Raw genomic sequence first — 18570 nt, 5'->3', positions numbered from 1 at the left:
TACCAGTTGTCGCATGGAAACGTTAATTTAACAAGCAGCAGCCAACCCCAAAGCTATGGGACAGTGGCAGTTATAATAAAGGAAACTATTAGAAAGCATCACTACCATCAGCGTGGCATGCCTGGGTCTTGAATATTGTGTGCAAGCCTGGTCTGTGGTATTCCAGCTGGAGGAGTGGTGGGGACCTCCTTGGCTCTGAGGCAGAGTGGAGGGGCTGGGGGCTTGGGCCTGGGGTTTGGGTCCGGGGCTTGGGCCCAGGACTTGGTTTGGGGGCTTGGGCTGGGGACTTGGGCCTGGGGGCTTGGGCCTGGGGCAGGAGAAGGAGGCGCAGGGCAGTGAGAGGCCTGCACAAGGCCTGAGTGCCCTGGGCAGGAGGGCGGCTTGCAATTGCTCGCTGTCTCCCTTCCAGTGGAATAAAGATTGAGGTAGTGGGATGAAAACAAAGCCTGCGGAGTGAAACTGGGGGATGTGCTGACAAAAGACACTTTTCCATAGCCACCGTTAGCACCTGCTGTTGCAGGCGGCATAATGCCAGAGCTGAGGGTCAGCTTGAACTGTCTGCTCTTAGTTCCTGCTGTCGCATTGTTGCATCTTTAATACTTTTCTTATACTAACCTTGAATACTCCTTTTCATAGTTTTTCTGTCAGGAAGAGAATGCACAATTTACTGCATCTGGTTTTTATGAATAAAATTGTGAGTGAAACATGGACATCTGTGGCTGTGCATCTTTGTGTGTCTGTGGAACACGGCTGTGAGAATAGAAGTGTCAGGATGATCAAGTGTCCCCATCTTTTCTGCCTGCTGAAGCAGAATATCTGCTGGAAGAGCACCATCAAAGCAGTAGTTCTGATATCAAGTGATAGGGGGTAAACTTTTCCTTTTTTTCCCCAGTAATCGTAGTAGCTAGGAGCCATTTTCAGCAAGTGTTACTGGCATTTCACAGCAAAAAGGGCTTCTTAGCCCTTTCTAAACATCTTTGTTGTTGTTGTTTTAAAATACAGATTTGACCGAAGTTAACACGGGAACTAACAAGGCCCCACAGTGAACAAGGCAAGTGCCTTGATGAGCCATAGTAAGGATGGAGTATGACTGTGTTGTTCAACTAGTAATTAGCAGCATGTCATTTATTTTCAGAAACAACGCATCATCCATTCAGAAATAAAACCAAAATTCAAACTAGAATTCTGTGAAACTGGGGCTGATATATTTATGGAGTTGGAAACAGCATCTAGTTTGCTCTGCCCGTCAGTGTATCTCCGTAACTGTATGTTCTCACCAGCTTTTTGTAGAGGAGAGCTGTTTCATCCCACTCCTTTCATTCTGCAATTAGATAAGTTAAATATGGTTTGCCCCTAATAACATGTTCTCATTTTCTTTTAAAACCAGCATCAGTAGTGGTGTTCTGCGAATAAAATGTGATGTTTGATGTACATTCAGGTCCTTTCCCCACTTAGATGCCTCATATAAACATTAGTGCCTTGTCTGGATAGGCTGGAGCGATGGGCTGGGGTCAACTGCATGAAGTTCAACAAGGCCAAGTGCCGGGTCCTGCACCTGGGCTGCAACAACCCCAAGCAGAGCTACAGGCTGGGAGATGAGTGGCTGGAAAGCTGCCTGGCCGAGAAGGACCTGGGAGTACTGGTGGATAGTCGGCTTAATATGAGCCAGCAGTGTGCTCAGGTGGCCAAGAAGGCCAACGGCATCCTGGCCTGTATAAGAAGCAGTGTGGCCAGCAGGTCGAGGGAAGTGATTGTGCCCCTGTACTCGGCTCTGGTGAGGCCGCACCTCGAGTACTGTGTTCAGTTTTGGGCCCCTCGCTACAGGAAGGACATGGACGTACTCGAGCGAGTCCAGAGAAGGGCGACCAAGCTGGTGAGGGGTCTGGAGAACAAGTCTTACGAGGAGCGGCTGAGGGAGCTGGGCTTGTTCAGCCTGGAGAAGAGGAGGCTCAGGGGAGACCTCATCGCTCTCTACAGTTACCTGAAAGGAGGCTGTAGAGAGGTGGGGGTTGGTCTGTTCTCCCACGTGCCTGGTGACAGGACGAGGGGGAATGGGCGAAAGTTGCGACAGGGGAGTTTTAGGTTGGATGTTAGGAAGTACTTCTTTACCGAAAGGGTTATTAAGCATTGGAACGGGCTGCCCAGGGAGGTGGTGGAGTCACCATCCCTGGAGGTCTTTAAAAGACGTTTAGATGTAGAGCTTAGCGATATGGTTTAGTGGAGTACTTAGTGTTAGGTCGGAGGTTGGACTCGATGATCTTGAGGTCTCTTCCAACCTAGAGAAATCTGTGAATCTGTGAATCTGTGAATCTGTGTTCTTACACAATTTAAGCAGGCTTGCAGAAACCAGCAAGACCATGGGAACTTTTAGTTTTCTTCTGTATGAAGTGTTTTTCAAATAATAACTGATATACTTGTGCAGTTGACCTTGAAATTTCAGGCAGATATTTGGTTTATACTATAGCTTTGTGTTTGGGAAACATTCTTGTTACTGCTAATTTAAAACACTGAAAAATTAAGGTATAGGTACTAACAAGCATTTCAGACGTGCCTCCTAACAGCGTTTACATTCATGCACAGAAAAATTTCGGTCTAGAAGTCAGCAGAACTTTGCAATATTTTCAGCAAGATGCCTTTTTGTAGCTTTTACATGTGGCAGCTTGTTCCAATGATTAGTTGTAGGTAATTTGGTTCAACACTTCATCCTTTCTTCAAGTAAAATTCCCATTGACTTTTGGAGGAATCTTGGAATTTTAAGGAGCCTTGGCTCAGTTCTCTACATTCAGTCTACCAGTGATATGGAAAGCCTTAAACTTGTGATTTTTAGGCAAGTGCATGACATGACTCATGATTGGCTCCATTACAGTAGAAGGGAATGCATCAGCAGCATTACTAATGAGAACAGACGTCTCACAGAAAAAAAGTGTGCATCTGTGTGTGTGTGTGTGTATGTTAAAGTGAAAATAAAGTTAACTTATGTCCAAAAAAATTCACATTTTTCATCTCTGTTAAGAAAAACTGCTAAAATACTAGACCATAAAAGAAAAAAAGGAGTGAACGTTTCAATCAGGTTTGCTACATTGCACTTCATGTTTTCAGTCCAATTCCAGAACAAGCAAATTGACCAGCAGGATTGCAAAACAGTATTAATTTTCCATGTATGTAAACATGCTAATTGTAAGGGTATTAAACTATATTTTGTAAGATTATTAAAAAACTGTAGATATAGATCGTTATAGTAAACACATGACAGTTTAAAAAGTATAACTCCAGAATATTGTTTTGGAATGACTGTGTCTGAATTCCAAAGAGTTTAGCTAAATTTTATTGTAGTTTCTTTGTTGAGCCCTCCCAACCCAATCTATTCTGAAAACCGTATTGCATTGCTCTTATTTTGTAGTTTAATAGCATATTGACAGGTTTTCTTTAAGTGAAAGAAGACCATATGAACATAAAAGGCTCTAAGTATTTTATAATAAATTCATTCATTCAAGATCAAGTCTTATTTTTCATTATTGCCATCTGATACTGTCCATTTTACTTGACAGAATACTTGAACATTCAAAAATAGTGTTGAAATCTCAAATCCTTTAGGAAATATATATATACATTTTTTAATCGAAAACACATTTTTCTATTTATGTGAGACTGTGATCCTCAACAACAATCTTATTTAATTGTTCACTGTTGTGTAGAATTTTTGTTAGATATTTAACATGGTTCCTTGACTACTGCTACAAGAAGCTTTTTTTCTGTGAGAGTATTCCACATAACAGAAGACTGTTGGTCATGCTTCAGTTTATTATTTGTGCCTTCTTTATTGTCCACAGGAAAATAATTTCATGCATATAAATCAAGTTCAGGTCATATCTTTTGCTGTTACAGCTGGACAAAATGTTTCATCTCGGTTCAGTCTTGTCAGCTCTTTCTGGGTCTTTGCAACAGCATCCCTAGCTGTATTTGAGTGGGCCTGCCTTCTTATTAATCGTTTTCCTTTAAAATTAGGGCAATATTTGCATACATTGTGTTACATTTGTATTTAATTGTTCTTAAAGTTTCATTAATTCAGATAGATTTAGGGCCTGATTTTAGTATTTGGTGCCAGTAGATTTGTATCCTGTCTTGCTCACTGCCACAGTCTCTTACAAGTGGTTTGGAAGATTGGTAACTTGGATCCTCATCAACCGTGTAGTTATAGGTTGTAAAACAGGCAGCCTTCAATTCACACTCATTTTATTAGTAGTAAGGTCATTCACAAGAGGTAAAATGGTGTGTAGGAATAGACACAAGCCCATGCTGAGGTCTCTTTGACCCTGTGTTCTGCAATTCTGGCTTTAAAGATATCAAACCTAAAACCCACCCCAAACTCACAAACTGAATTCCTGAAGCCAGGACCTACTCAGGCCACGTAGGCCTGCGAGCAAACTTCAGGTGTGCAAGCACATGGATTGAATTTCATACGCACAAGGCAGAAGCTACACGTGTTATGTTCCAGACGTGTTTTTGTGCTCCGATGAGTGACTTCCAATAGCCCTTAAAACTCTTCCTGTATCAGAGAATTGGCCTGGTGACACTGGAATTCTGTTGAAAATTATCATTTATTATTATTACTATTATTTTTGGTTTGAGCAAAGAATTGTGTGTAGGTTTGCTGTTAGGGCTTATGTAAAATGTGAGGCTGGAGGAGGACATCCTTCCCCCCCAGCCTGCCACACGCAGAGATCCCATCTGGGGCATGGGATGAACTCCAGACAGGGCTTGGAATGCGTCCAGGAGATGGTACAGAAACCTTGAAGCAAGCACAACAAAACAGAACCAAACAAAGCCTTTCGGTGACGCAAGGGTTTTTTCACGTGCGGGAGGCTACAAAGCGTTAATTCCCTCCAGCCAGCATGGGAAGTTTGGGAAAGGGGTAAGTTTTAGGGGTTTCAAGAATGTTTTGGCTGAAACCTTATGCCTTGTTTTGGAGGGTGCTTCTTCTTGTGGTGCTGTCAAATATTGGCTTCTGGAGCAGTGCTCTTTTTATACTCTTGATCAGTTAATTTATTTCTCCCGGTGGGACTGAGCATGAGAGAAAAGAGAAGCTTACACAGCCATCCTTACCTATCCTAGATTATATTTCTAACATTTTGGTATTTGTTTCTATGAAAAGTCATTTTCTCAGACCTGTGAAGTAAAATCTTCCTTAGAAAAGCAAAAACTATTTTTCTGTTCTGTTCTTTTTTTTTTTTTTTGGATGGTTTTAAACTACTGTTTTTTCTTATGGTTATACATCATTATTTGATTTCAAAATACACCCGTAGGTCCAAATTTGATCTGATCTGGGGCATTCACAGTGTCTTAGTTTATATTCAGCTTATATTACCTAAACTTCAAGTAATATTATTTTAATCCTGACGTCAGGTATAATCTATACAGTAATAATTCTGTTTAAAACAAAACATAAACTAACTTATTCAGATAGTGCAAGAGCTGAGCAGAAGGCTTCTAACTAATTTTGCACTTTCAGATCATCCATGTTTCTCTTGCCAAGGTTTCCCTTTGGTGGTTGACTGGTAACCCCACTTCTCAGTTTCTCATGTGCTGGGTCCACAGCTGTTCCAGATCTCTACTCGGGGTCTGTCTTTCAGTTTAAAAGATTTTATTACTCTGAGAAGGTGTCAGAGGAAGCCTGGTGATCTGAATTGAAATCCTCAGGTCCTATTCAGACACAAGTCAGGCAGGGTTTCTTTGTCATCTGCTCCTGCTCTCACAGGGCTCACTATTATAGGGCAGATACTCACAGGATACGGTCTGCAAATTTAAAGGTCATTCTTAAATGGTTATCAGAGAGGCAATGAATAATCATGAAAGGTAGCATTTTGTGAGGCAAAAAGTAAATCACATTCCTTGGAGAGCTTTGCGTATTGCGATCTTTTTTGATGGTGTAACAGATAGAGGTAGGTGAGGCCGCACCTCGAGTGCTGTGTTCAGCTTTGGGCCCCTCACTACAAGAAGGACATTGAGGCCCTGGAGCATGTCCAGAGAAGGGCTATGAAGCTGGTGGAGGGCCTGTGAGGAGCGGCTGAGGGAACTGTTTGGTCTGTAGAAGAGGAGGCTCAGGGGAGACCTCATTGCTCTCTACAACTACTCGAAAGGAAGGTGTGGGGAGCTGAGGATTGGCCTCCTCTCACAGATAACTAGCGATAGGACTAGAGGGAATGGCCTCAAGCCAGGAGAGGTTCAGGCTGGAAAAGAGGAGATATTTCTTCTCAGAAAGAGCAGTCAGGCATTGGGACAGGTTGCCCAGGGAGGTGGTGGCGTCACCGTCCCTGGGGGTGTTTAAGGAGAGGTTGGACGTGGTGCTTAGGGACATGGTTTAGTGGGTGACATTGGTAGTAGGGGGATGGTTGGACCAGATGATCTTGGAGGTCTTTTCCAATCTTAATGATTCTATGGTTCTCTGGACTGCACTTTGAAACTTGGGGATTTAAAGTCAAGTTCCCAAATACACATGCGGGGCTACTGAGTAGACCTGGCCTGATTTTTCAGGGTTACTGAGCAACCCAAAATCCAACTCAAATCTCAGCAACTGTGGATTTGTTAGTAACACAGGTAAATAATCCTCACAGATAACTTATAAACTTCCTGAGATTTGGAATTTGATCATTTTCTTCTAACTCATTTTACATGGTGATTGTTTTTAGCCTGGTTAGGGATTATGAATAATCCCTTAATCTTTTATTTCTGATTGTTGAGTTGGCTTCCAGGAATTGAAAGTTTTGTCACCGATGTAAATACTGGTAGGAGTTAAACTTAATGGATACACCATCAGAATGAATTCTGTTTCCATTCCTCCTGTTTTTCATTCATTTATGTATTTTCAAATACCATTTATTTTGTCAGTCTTCTGTTTTTTCTGATTCTCCTTTTTCCTTGTAGTTACAGGCAAGTGCTTTCTGCCTTTTCCAACAAATTGTGCTCTGCAAATAATCTCTGTTGCATTGTTCTGAGGGCACTGTGAGTGGAAGCATTGTGGCTGCAGATGCAGAGGAGAATGAGCTGCTCCACGAGGGGACTGAAAGTAACCAGATGATCTGAGTCCTTTCTGAGGCCGTGTCTAGGTGGTTCCTCCTGAAGGATGAGGGCAGCTGAATCCAGCTATGTGGCTGCGTGCCAGCCAGCATATTCATTAGGATGCTCTGATTCTGCCTTTTGGATCTGGTAGTTGTCTAGCATTTGGTTGAGATCAGAAGGGAGCAGAAAAGTTAAGCAACTTTTCTGAATACAAATTATAATTATGATATTGGTATCAAGTGTTTTTATACTACTACTTCCAGTTTAAGTTGGGAACTGGAAATCTCTAGGGCATGAACAGTTAATACTTAATAAAGAGCAGTTGCAAAGTAAGCAAGATTTTGTTGAGCAAAACATGTTTCAAAGATTCAGAGTTGTATTCCAAATTGTGAGCATTTTAACTGGGTAAAAGACTTAGATGAGAGGTTGGACAGTGTGGGGGAAGACAAAACCAGATGAAACAAGGGCTTGTTGCAAGCTGTTGTCCATTGCTTTCATGATGGGTTGTATCCATTATATCCTTAACGAAGAGCTTGGTTTTGCTGGGCTCCATTGTAATGAAATTTATTTATGAAGTGAGCTGCTCTTTTAACAAACTCAGTGGTCATACTTCTGTCTGGTGTCTAGGACCGGTGATAGGATGGGTGATGTACTGTTCTTCATCAAATACATGTGAGGTTGTTTCTGCTAGGTGGTGGCAGGTGGGTAAGAATAAATCATGTTTTGGCTCTGTTGGAACCAACGCTGTTCATTTTTTCTATCTCTTTCCATCAACGAGTAGAGAATTTTTTAAACTTCTTGTTGATGCCAAGAAGCAGACAGCACCCACTCCTTCACGCTCTTTTTTTCCAATTCCATGGTGTGCATAACAAAATAATTACCTTAGCAATGAGAGGTTTCCTAGAAGTTGGCACTGTTACATTTGTATTTGCTATCTTGATTTGAGCGTTAATAATCGTGAAACAGGATTAGCAACATAACGGCTGGATCAATTGTTTGGGAACACCTTGTTTGTTTGCCCCTGGTAATTGTTGGTGTGAGGCAATTCGCACTGGAGAGATTAGCAGCATCCCTGGCTAAGGAATAAAATAACGTCTTTTCTGAGCCAGTGACGCAGTTTTGTTGAGGTGAATGGCGTGTTTTAGAAAAACTGCTTTTAGAACAGCAGTGCTTACAATTGTCCCCGCCAGCTGCACATTTTCAAGTCTTATGTGTGAGCTCTGGGATCTGTGCCTCCTGTCCTGGGGCACTGTGCAGAGCAGGGCTGTGCCGGAACCGGTGCTGCTGAAACAGAGCTGGAACCGAGAGCTCCGCGGAGGCTTTTCAGGAAAGCTGCAGGTGCACCTTGCAGCATGGTTAGGACAGTTTTCCGGAGTTTGGAGATATTTCCTGGTTAAAGTGTGAAGAAAATCTCTGCTTCTGCAGAGGCTTCATTTACTAGAGATCAAAACCAAAATAGCTTACACATACTTTACAATGAAAACAGGAAAAAAAAATTATACTGGTGTTAGTGATAAGTTTGTCTCCATTAAATAATTTGACGAGTGGTGTAGTATTTTAGAAAACTTAGTCCCAGAGGGTCAACACACTTCAAACACCTCTGTTATTTCTGTGTAAAGTAGAAAGACATTTAGCAACGACTTCTGTTATAGACTGTGTGTTAACAGCATCAGAAAGCTGCTGTATCCTGGCACCGCACTAACTGTGTGTCCTGTCTGTACTGAGTTTTGTTCTATTGCCATTGTATAAGGGACACTGTACAGTGAAAAAATAACAACTTTTTAATACCAACCTTTTCACGCATCCCTGCTTGCAAGTACAGTTACTCATTCATGCTTATACTATTCCAAAGTGGACAAGATTATACAGGAAAAATACCTGAGCCACATGGACAGAGCATTAAAATTCTGGTAAGAGTCTGGGTTGTTAGTGCAGAAAACCCCATGCACAGGAATTCATGGTTCTCCACTATATTTGATTTTCTAATGCCTGAGTAAAATAGCAGGATAATTCTAATACTTGCATGGATGCTGCTGTGTATGGAGTCTTCAATCACAGGTTTATGGGATTGTTGTAGCATTACTTATGGGAAGGTCACATCAGTGATAAATTGTATTGGTATTTATGGGCAGTGTAGCTCAGGATGAATTATTAACAGGGTGTAAATAAATGGATAGTTTTGAAGTGCTGTTGTCAGCCCTATAGGTCATGAGGCTGTATTCTAAGTAGGCAGCTGAGAAAAGAGCTGTTCTCACTGTGACTAGGTAACTCTGCAGGCACCATAGTGGTGTTCTTCAGCCTCTTCGTTTTGCAGATGCTGCTGCTGACAGGTTTTTATCATATGCCTCTCACTTCCCTCTGCCTGGGTAGATGCAAATGGCTCAGCCCTTCTGTCCTCCCAAAACAACTAAATTCTTGATGGTATCAAGGAGATAGCAGACTGCGTTTCTTTTAATAATGATAAAACCCCAGCCTACCCCCAAAAGTAAAGAAAAAATACAAGTCTTTAGACAGGGGAGCAAGTGAAATTGTTAAGTTGTGGTGCCCTTTGTGGACGAAACTGAGCTGTTGTCTATGGGAGCAATTAATTTGAATATTATAAAAAAGCACGTTTTTTCTAAAAATCAACAACATAGAAGAAAGGGATATGAGTACAGCTCATTCAGAGTTACCCAAGTCAAACAAAATCTGTGTCATGAGGAAGAAGAATGTTTTACCCAAAATTTAAACAAGTGAAGGGAGATTTTTGTGAAGGACATGGCACTTACATTCCCTACTTGAGCCCATCAAAAACAAACAAACAAACAAACAAACAAACAGACAAAACCTCAGCTCCCTAGCTCACAAATATAACATCCCAGGCTTTAAGAAATGTGAAGGTAGTATCCACGTGTTTTTAACTTGCTTGTTATTTACAGATGCAATAATTGAGCGCCTTTAAAAATGTACACTGCCCAACAGTGACTACAGAGACAAGGAAAAATGTGATTTAGTGAGAATATTGGGTTTGAAGTCATTAATTTTCTCTTTATTTATTGATGGTCGTATACATTTTGTCTACGGGTAAGAAGCTAAGACCTGGAGGCATCAAGTGGCTTTGTGCTACATGCCAGTGAAAATCCTCTCCTCCTGCCACTCACTGGGGGCAAGCAGAGGTGATGCCAAGTGAGGGAAAGCAGGAACCCCGCAGTGGCTGGGGAAGATAAATTTCCATATGAAACAAGGCTAAAAATGCATGTTAATGCATCACTGATATCGATGTATTGGTGAGAGCAAGTTTAATGAAAAGCTGTCTTATGCATTTACAGGATAACATTGTTCCTGTAATTGGGCACTGAAAGCAGGCCTTGTTATTTGTTTCAACAAATGCCACAGAAATTACAAGATAAAGAAGCGAGGTCACGGAATGATGATGAAGCCTTTAAAAAAAGATTTAAAATAGAAACAATACAAATGAACACTTCTAATTACGAGATGGTGCATGAATGGTATCAGTGCTAATGTTTAGTCAGCAGTGTTAAAGTTATTGTAACAGAACACGTTCTCAGTATGCAGACAAAGTTTTATAGAGCCTGCTCCACTCAATCAACAAAATGATACTTGAGAAAAAGAAGAGAATGGATAATAAATATATTTTGAAGTGGAGTGTCTTACAGACCGCTTTTGTCTGAAGCCATATGTGAGAATTTCAGTAGTCCGATCGTTCCTTATGTTGCCAAGCCTGCGTGTATGGCTCTGCTGAGGGGGAGATGCGGGGCGGTCTGCAGGGCTGCGGGGCCCCGGGGCTCCGCGAGGTGACCTGGCCTTTGGCGTCTCGCGTGTCCTGCACTCGTCCCTTTGTACGGAGTGGTGAGCGATGGAGAAGCTGTGCCGGGCGCTCTGCTCCGTGCCTTGCTGCAGGTGCTGGGGGCTGCCCGGCGGTGGCTGAGGATGGCTGTTCTCCTTCCGAGCCGCTCCTTGGGCTTGGCCAGGAAAATGCAAGCGAGGGGCTGCAGGGTAGGGAGCCCCGCACCCTGTCAGGCTACCCGTAAGCAGCTAAAGGGAAATGGAGGCTGTGTGCTTCAGGCAGCAGGAGGAGGTTCCCTCACTGATCTCTGCCGAGCAGTTTTCGTAATGAAATGTCAAACTTTATTATAGAGTTACTTTCCTTAAGGAGAGAAAGTAAAGTATAATCTCTCACTTTCAATTTCTCTCAATTTTATGTCTTTACATTAGTAATTGATTAAAATGAGATCAGTTTTCCTCAGAAATTCGTTTGCGATTTGCAGTGGGGAGCATCAGAAGACTGCAATGCCTGTTGTCTTCGGTCCTCGTTACGAGCAGCAGCGGCGTTCCTCTGCCTCCGCTTTCACCAGGGTAGCTGCCAGGAGGCAGAAGCACACCGGGGAACGTCACTTCTTGGGAATGCCGCTGTCGAAAGAAATGTCATTGAAGCTCACTTGGGTTGTGTTTAACGCACGCACTTTTTGCAGGGGGATTTAGCAACAGTTAAGTGGAAGTGACACTCCCCTGCTTTAAGAAAGGTTTCAGTATAAAATATTCCAATCCCAGGGACAATGTGTAACGTTCTGGGTGCTAAACGGGTATGTGGAGTAGGCATTTGTCTTAATTATAGTCGGTCATTTTCTTCTCAAAAGTGACATACTAATATGATTTGCTTTTTAATTTATGCTGGACAGATTCCTTTAGTGTCTAACACGTATATGTATGTATACAATTTAAATTCTGTTATTGAATGTGTCTTGATAATTATTATTATCAGATTTCCCTTTTAAGTTAATATAAAAAAAAATTCTTGCTGCGTACGTTGAATTGTCTACCGAACTCATCCATAATATATTGATCTTTTTATAGTTCTGATTTCCCATCAGACTAACAAGCTGGGAAAATGCTTTGTGATGGATACATGGGGAAAAAAAAAAAAGTAGCAGGCTTTTGTAGGGCTTTGGCTGCCCACCGAGCAGTGAAAGCTTAGAATCAACTGCCTGCTAAATGAGAACTAATTCCTTCTGCCATGCCAGGAAAGATGCGGCGGGGAACATATGAATCAGGGATTGCTTTTACAGCGAGTCCTGGCTTTTTTTCTTAATTTTATATACTTAATGTTTTGTGCACGTCCGCAGTGCAGGCAAAATGGGCTAGGGACGGTGCTTATGGGTGAAGGAGTTGTGCTTTCTGGCACAGAAGGTACTGCTTTGCCCAGCCCAAAGGAGGAGGTTTGAGTGGGCAACCAAGCGGGGCGTGAGGAGAGCTCCCCCAAAGCCCAGCAGACACCACGTGCTGCTGGAAAGCGGGCAAAGGATGTTGTTGTGTTACTGGGTAACCTACAGAAAGCGCTCCCTCCTTGCTGCTTGAGGGAAGCGAGGGCCCGAGCCTTTACAGAAGCGTACGGAGGTGGATGGGAGCGGGCCGAGTGTTTTCTGGTCACGAGCGGTTCCTCGTGCAGGTGTCTGAGCTTGCCGAACGTAGGCCCAGGTTTCGCCGGGCACTGGGCTGATCAGCACCCAGCACAGCCCACAGCATTGCTGGGCAAACCTGGTTACGGTCAGTCCCAGCCCTTTGCTGTGGTTTCTGCGGTAAGGAGACTCTGCTGGCTGGGGATGAATAGCGTGGCCCCAGCCCGAGCAGGAAACACAATTCATCTCCTTCAGGCTGCTGCCCCCACAGCCCATGCCCACGCCTCCCTCCCGATTCCTTTGGATTTCGCAGGCGTTGTGTTTGCTGCAAGAAAACTTCGGTAGAAATTCTTGAGGTTTAAAGTTGAAAAACCACCAAATGCACAGAACAGTTAAAAAAATGAAATAAAATAAAACAGGAGGAGGTGTTTGCAGGTGGGAGTTGAGATGAATAACAAGCTAACCTCAGCTTTGTTTCTTTGGTCTTTGGAAAAATACATGTGTTCTCTCCTCTCTCTTCACCTCCGTGACAAAAGCACTCAAGTCCCTTGCCTGCACTATCCCCAGCACGGTGTGGGGGGCCTGGGCCCGCCGGGCTGAGCTGCTTTGGTGGCAGCCAGCGGTGCCTTGGCCAGTGCTCGCTGCTGGGTCTGCTCCACGCGTCTCTACAGAGGTGCGTGTGTCTATGTGCAGGACGTAGAAGCATCCTCACTGCTGAAAAATACTGTGAAAAGGGATAGATTTGTTTGCATGCCCATTTCAATGTATATAAACCAACTGTGAGCATGTGCTACGTTGGCATACAAAACCAATTGTGGAAATGATTATATTACTGAAAAGCAGAGGAACTGGAATCCACAAGGTCCCAGCATTTGTAATGCTTTTATTGGTAAGGCCTTTGATAAAATTTGTATTTCTGGAGTTAAAAATGAATAGTTATTAGATTTTCTTAAACTCATCCGCATAGGATAAACAGGATTAAACATTTAGTGATGGAGAGCCTTGCTCATAGCAACATGGACGCTTTCTTGTTCAGGAGAAATAACCAGCCACTAGTTCTAATCTTCTAATTGCAACAATTCTTAAACAATTACTGAAAAAAAACTTTCACAAAATCCATTCTTACCTAAAAAGCAGGACAGAAATACCTTAGATTAGCTGCTGTCTGCACTCTGTTTTTGTCTGTTGGTCTTTGTAAATGTCAAAGAGATGTATGTTGTGGTATTAACAGGTCTGACATGGATTGCTTTAAATTCATTCCGGTCATTGTGATTCCCATCTCCTGGGCCTGATCAGTGGTATAATTACTGCCATTTTTCCTTGAAGAAAAAGGTTCTTGAAGAAGAGGAGTCTGCAATCACTTTATTTTACAGCCTTCCTTTCTGTCTGCATTATGTTATTTTCATGAATTTCAACTTGATTGAAAATGCAATCTTTTTTTTTTTTCAATTTCTATTTCACTTCTTTTTCTTAAAATGTTATTTCTATCTTTAATGCATATAATTTCTTTAAGACTTCCTGTGTTTGATTGGGAGATATTGATTTATATGTATCTAAATTTAGGGTTGAAATATAGCATACTGTACATGCCATTGTCTTTTAATTGTAGGGAGTGCCGAACCGTTTTTAAGGCTTACAAAATCAGACTCTTATTCTTAAAATGTGACCAATTATCTAATACAATCCTTTGCGGCTGTGGGTTTGCATGGAACGTGGCACAGCAAGCAGTGACGTGTAAGCTCTCTTTTGAGGAATATGTATTGTATTTTTAAAATACCTGCTGACAAGCGCTGCTAGAATTAGGCAGAAAATGAGACTAAGAAGGTATTAGAAGCATGAACCTAATACCTGACATGCCACAGGTTTGTAAATGTGTATTGACTAATATCTTAATTCATGAACTCAACCATGCATATTCTGTTTTCCTACTTTTAAGACAGTGTCTGTTCTTGTTTTATATCCCATATCACTGCGGCATTTAGCAATATTTTAAGAGGCTGAATGCACTCAGGCTGTGTTTTGTTTTAGTTGAACTTAGTTCTAAAACTTAAAAATAAAAAGGCGTATTTTTTGATGGCGCTTTCAAAGACACGTTCATATGGATAATCTCCATGTGAGCGCAGCAATGTTTTCAAAATGTAAGGAACAACTTTTTGGGGAAAGATGATCTAAATATTGGCAGCCATAGCGGCAGTGCAGAAAGAGGCTCGCGGCATCGCTGCTGCGTCTTGCTTCTCTGAGTGAAATACAGCTTCCACTCTGTTTTGGCTAAAAGTTTCAGCTTTGTTTGTGCTGTCGTTTCCTTCTCCCTTTAAATTCAGGTATGGTTTTCCACCAGGAGGTAAGGAGGAATGTCTCGAGGCGGCACGGCTGAAGAACGGCAGAGCTCAAGCACCTTTCCAGTTCCTCCCCTCCAGTTTTGTTTTGTCTTTCATGACTGCAAGTCAGGCTCTATTTTTCAGCACGAAATTTGAAGTGCGGTTGTTGAAATACTGTATTAGAAACTAAAAGAAGCATAAAAATTAGGAAAAGCCTTGAAAAAGTAATTGTATGTAGTAGTGAACTACTAAAAGCTGTTCAGCAGTACACGTCGTGAGTGTTTAATTACAGAAGTTAAAAGGTTGGTACTTGTGATTTTCCAGATGATTGAAGGCATTCAAAGCTTTTCAAGTCTGTGCCACTTCTCGACTCTCCTCCCACCTCTATTTTTTCATTCTCCTTTGGTTGCCTGTATGTGTGAGTCAGGGAGAGATGAAAAGAAATAATTATCAAAGCAGAAGAACACAGAATGAACAAATTAGATATTTTTAAAAATATTGTCAGATTCTGAGCTATATTTAGGGCTCCTTTAGCATGGCAGAAGAATGGAGATGCACGTTATATTTTGAGTTAATACATATTTGCAAATTGCACAATACTAAGAATATTCCTCAAAAGCAAGTATTGATCCAGCTCAACGCATATAAAAGAGAGAAGCTTTTAAATCAAACAGCGTGAATTTTTTACGTGTTGGGATCTTCACTCCTCCTTTCTATTCACAACCTTTTAAACTTGTGTGAAGACTCTCTACCAAGATTTTCATTTATTACATACAGTTTTTCATGGTAATACATAATTTTTCTTCTCCTCTGGTAGATGAGTGCTCCCTACCCTGTCAGTCATTTGCCCCTCGTGCGGTGATAGTCTGCTTTCTTTGAGGGTTTGAGAAAGAGCTTGGAGAGGGCTGCCTCTGACTGCTCACTGGACAGGATATGGACGAATTGGATTAAGTTCTGTCCTTGGTTTAAGAAGGATTTAAATAGGTATTTCTAATGTCTCAAGGTCCTAGCTTTGAGATGAACAGCAGATGTGAGATGGATGTGCTCTGCCTCTCTTGTTTTGGCCACTGCGCATTGGAAGAATTTAGGATTTGTTAGGCCAGAGAAAGCGAACAAAACTGAGCATGCCTCTGAAGCCTCATAATTTGGGATGCTTTCCCGGAAAAGGAGATTTTCAAAAGAAGTTTTTGACTTGAGTTACAGTTCCGAGTATAGCTCGTGTGTCTCAGTCCCATGGCAGTTCGCTCATTTTCCCCCTCTATGCCTAGTTACTGTGCTTTAATTTTTGAAGTGTTTTGATGCAATTGATGTGTCAGATTTTGCTGGGCTGCATCTCCTTACACTTGTCAGTGGGCAACTTTCCCCTTCCTCCCAGTGGGCTGTTTTCCTGCCTTTTCTCAGTTTCCATGCATACAGTTTGCCTGTCTATCCTGCTTTTTTTGGGTTTGTGGCTTTTTTTCTTCTAAATTTTGTTTAGCAGTTAAGTGAGGAAGATAGTTTCAGTGCTGGACACCTTTTCTCTGAGGCTTTTCTGTCTTATATCAAACTCAGAACTTAGTATTTTCCTAAGGAAAAGAAGCCTGTTTAAGGAATTGATAAGTAATTGCAAGAGTTTTAAATATTAATCATTAAGATTCAATAAAATATTTAATTATCTCTCATTTTCTTCTTTCCAAATATTATAGTTTTTAGTGACAGATATTAACTCCAATGGAAATGACCAAAAATGATTATAAATAAAAAAGACACTGGCATTTTGGTTTTCATTGTCCAAATGGATACATAAGAATGACAGCACATAATTAATATTAAAAGACACTGCGTCAATTCTTATTTAAATGATGGCAAATTGTATTTCCGCTGCTTAAAAGCAAATCTTTCAATTGCCCCTGCTATGAAAATGTTTTGTGGGGCTAAATTATTTCAGTATATCGCTTTTGTATCCCTTTGATAGATTTTGTTTGGGTTTGACTGACAATGGTAATCCAGACTTGTTTCTGGAAGTTGTTCTTTTCAGCTTGCCGGCTGTGTAAATGTCCTAAGGAATGTTCTGTGCAAAAATATGGACTTGATTCAGGATAGAGCTGTATAAGTAGGGAAGAATAAAATCTGTGCTAAATTAGTTTAATCACAGATTAAGTGGAGGGATTTAAAAATAGGTAGTCTCAGATGTCATTCGATAAAGGTAATTAAAGCATGAAGAGTAATGATAAAAATCATTTGTTCTGCTGCTCTCCTGTAGTGCTTCAGGCTTAATGTTTAACAATCAAAACACTTGTTTCTGGCCTGGAAACCTCACAGAGATGGAAACTCCTTGTCTGCCGCTGAAATGCTTGTTAGCCTCCTCTAAATATATACATCTCTAAAGAAATAGACTGTTTCCAAAGGTATCGACATGGGAGCTTGTTGTGTTTTTACCATTCATAGCAGTGTTGCATTTTTTCACAGAAATACCATCCAGAGAGAGTGATGTGTTAAAAAAAAAAAAAAGTCCTTTTATTAATTTCTCATGTATATTATTTTAATATGAGTTGCACGTCCGTTTAAAACTCACATGATGCTGGTTAGCATAGCTTGCTAGGCGGATATTCTTGTGTGAAGGTGTTGGTAACCAGCTGTGCCCATGAAGGTCCACAAGTTGTACAGTAAGTGGGTGCGTGTCCTCCCCCTCTTCCTCCTCCTTGTATATCATCCCCCTCCTTTTCTTCCTCCTCCTCCTCCATCCTCCTGGTCCTCCTCCTGGTTCAGGGCTGCCTCCCAGGGCAGGGGGACGTGGGCACGTTGAAGTCAATGCAGGACAGGGCCACAAGGGTGGTTAAGGGCTTGCAGCCTCCATTGTGCAGGGAGCAATTGGGAGCTGGGATGATTTAGCCAGGAGAAGTCTCAGGGGGGTCTGATCATGTGTCTAAATGCTTGGTGGCAGGGGGCATTGAAGAAGATGGAGGCAGACTCTGTGCTACGCAGGGACAGGACAAGAGTCAATGGCCACAAGCTGAAACACGGGATATTCTGTTTAATGATAAGATAAAACTTTTTTTTTGTTTTGTTTTAAACTTAATGCTATGAAACACTGGGGCAGGCTGCCCGCAGAGGCTGCTGGATCTCCATTACTGGAGATACTCGGCCATTGCTGAATGTGGTCCTGGGCAACTTGCTCCAGCTGTCCCTGCCAGGCAGTCTCCAGAGGTGCCTTCCAGCCTCAACAACTCTGTAATTCGCTATTGGTTGAGGAACTCTAAAATTGCAGGAATTTGGCTGTGTATTTCTGTAGTGATAAGGATTTTGTAAAGCTGTGTTGATTATTACCTGAAGTTCTCCATGGATTAGTGTTTCTTTGTGCTCAGAAGGAACCTCCTGTGTGCTTTTTTGCTTATTCAGACAGATGAATTTATCTTTTCAAGGATGAGATGAAAGTTTTACAAAGGATGTGTTTTACCCCATTTGGCAATCTGAACATATAATTGAAAAAAAAATCTTTGATAGTCACTTATGAGAAACTAAAATTCTGCCATCTACCTTGGAAGAGATAATGAATGTTCCTGTTACACTAGCTCCTCTGCTGAGGCGAATTCTCAGGTGAAGGAAAAGTGGATGTTTAAAGTGTCAAGATTGTGCAAGTTAACAACACGTGGGTTAAAGTATGTTAAAGATTACCTTGTCAGAAAGATTACCTTCTAAAAAGTAAATGTGAGTATTTGCTATCTCCTCCTACTGACTTGTTCTGTAGCTACTAAAGTGTCTACTACGCGCTCGGTACTTCACTCCCCTCTCATACTGAGCTGCTGAGCATGGAGACAGGC

General features: G+C 41.8%; 1 protein-coding gene across 9 annotated transcripts in view; it reads left to right on the top strand.

Moving 5' to 3' along the window:
* The window catches only part of RABGAP1L (RAB GTPase activating protein 1 like), a 249466-nt gene that overhangs the window by 97323 nt on the left and 133573 nt on the right, over window positions 1–18570 (top strand). The window lies entirely within an intron of this gene.

The sequence above is a fragment of the Anser anser genome (genome assembly GCF_964211835.1).
Source record: "Anser anser genome assembly, chromosome: 8".
Taxonomy (NCBI): Eukaryota; Metazoa; Chordata; class Aves; order Anseriformes; family Anatidae; genus Anser; species Anser anser.
The sequence above is the reverse complement of the archived record's forward strand: the minus strand, read 5'-3'. Positions and strand labels throughout refer to the sequence as shown.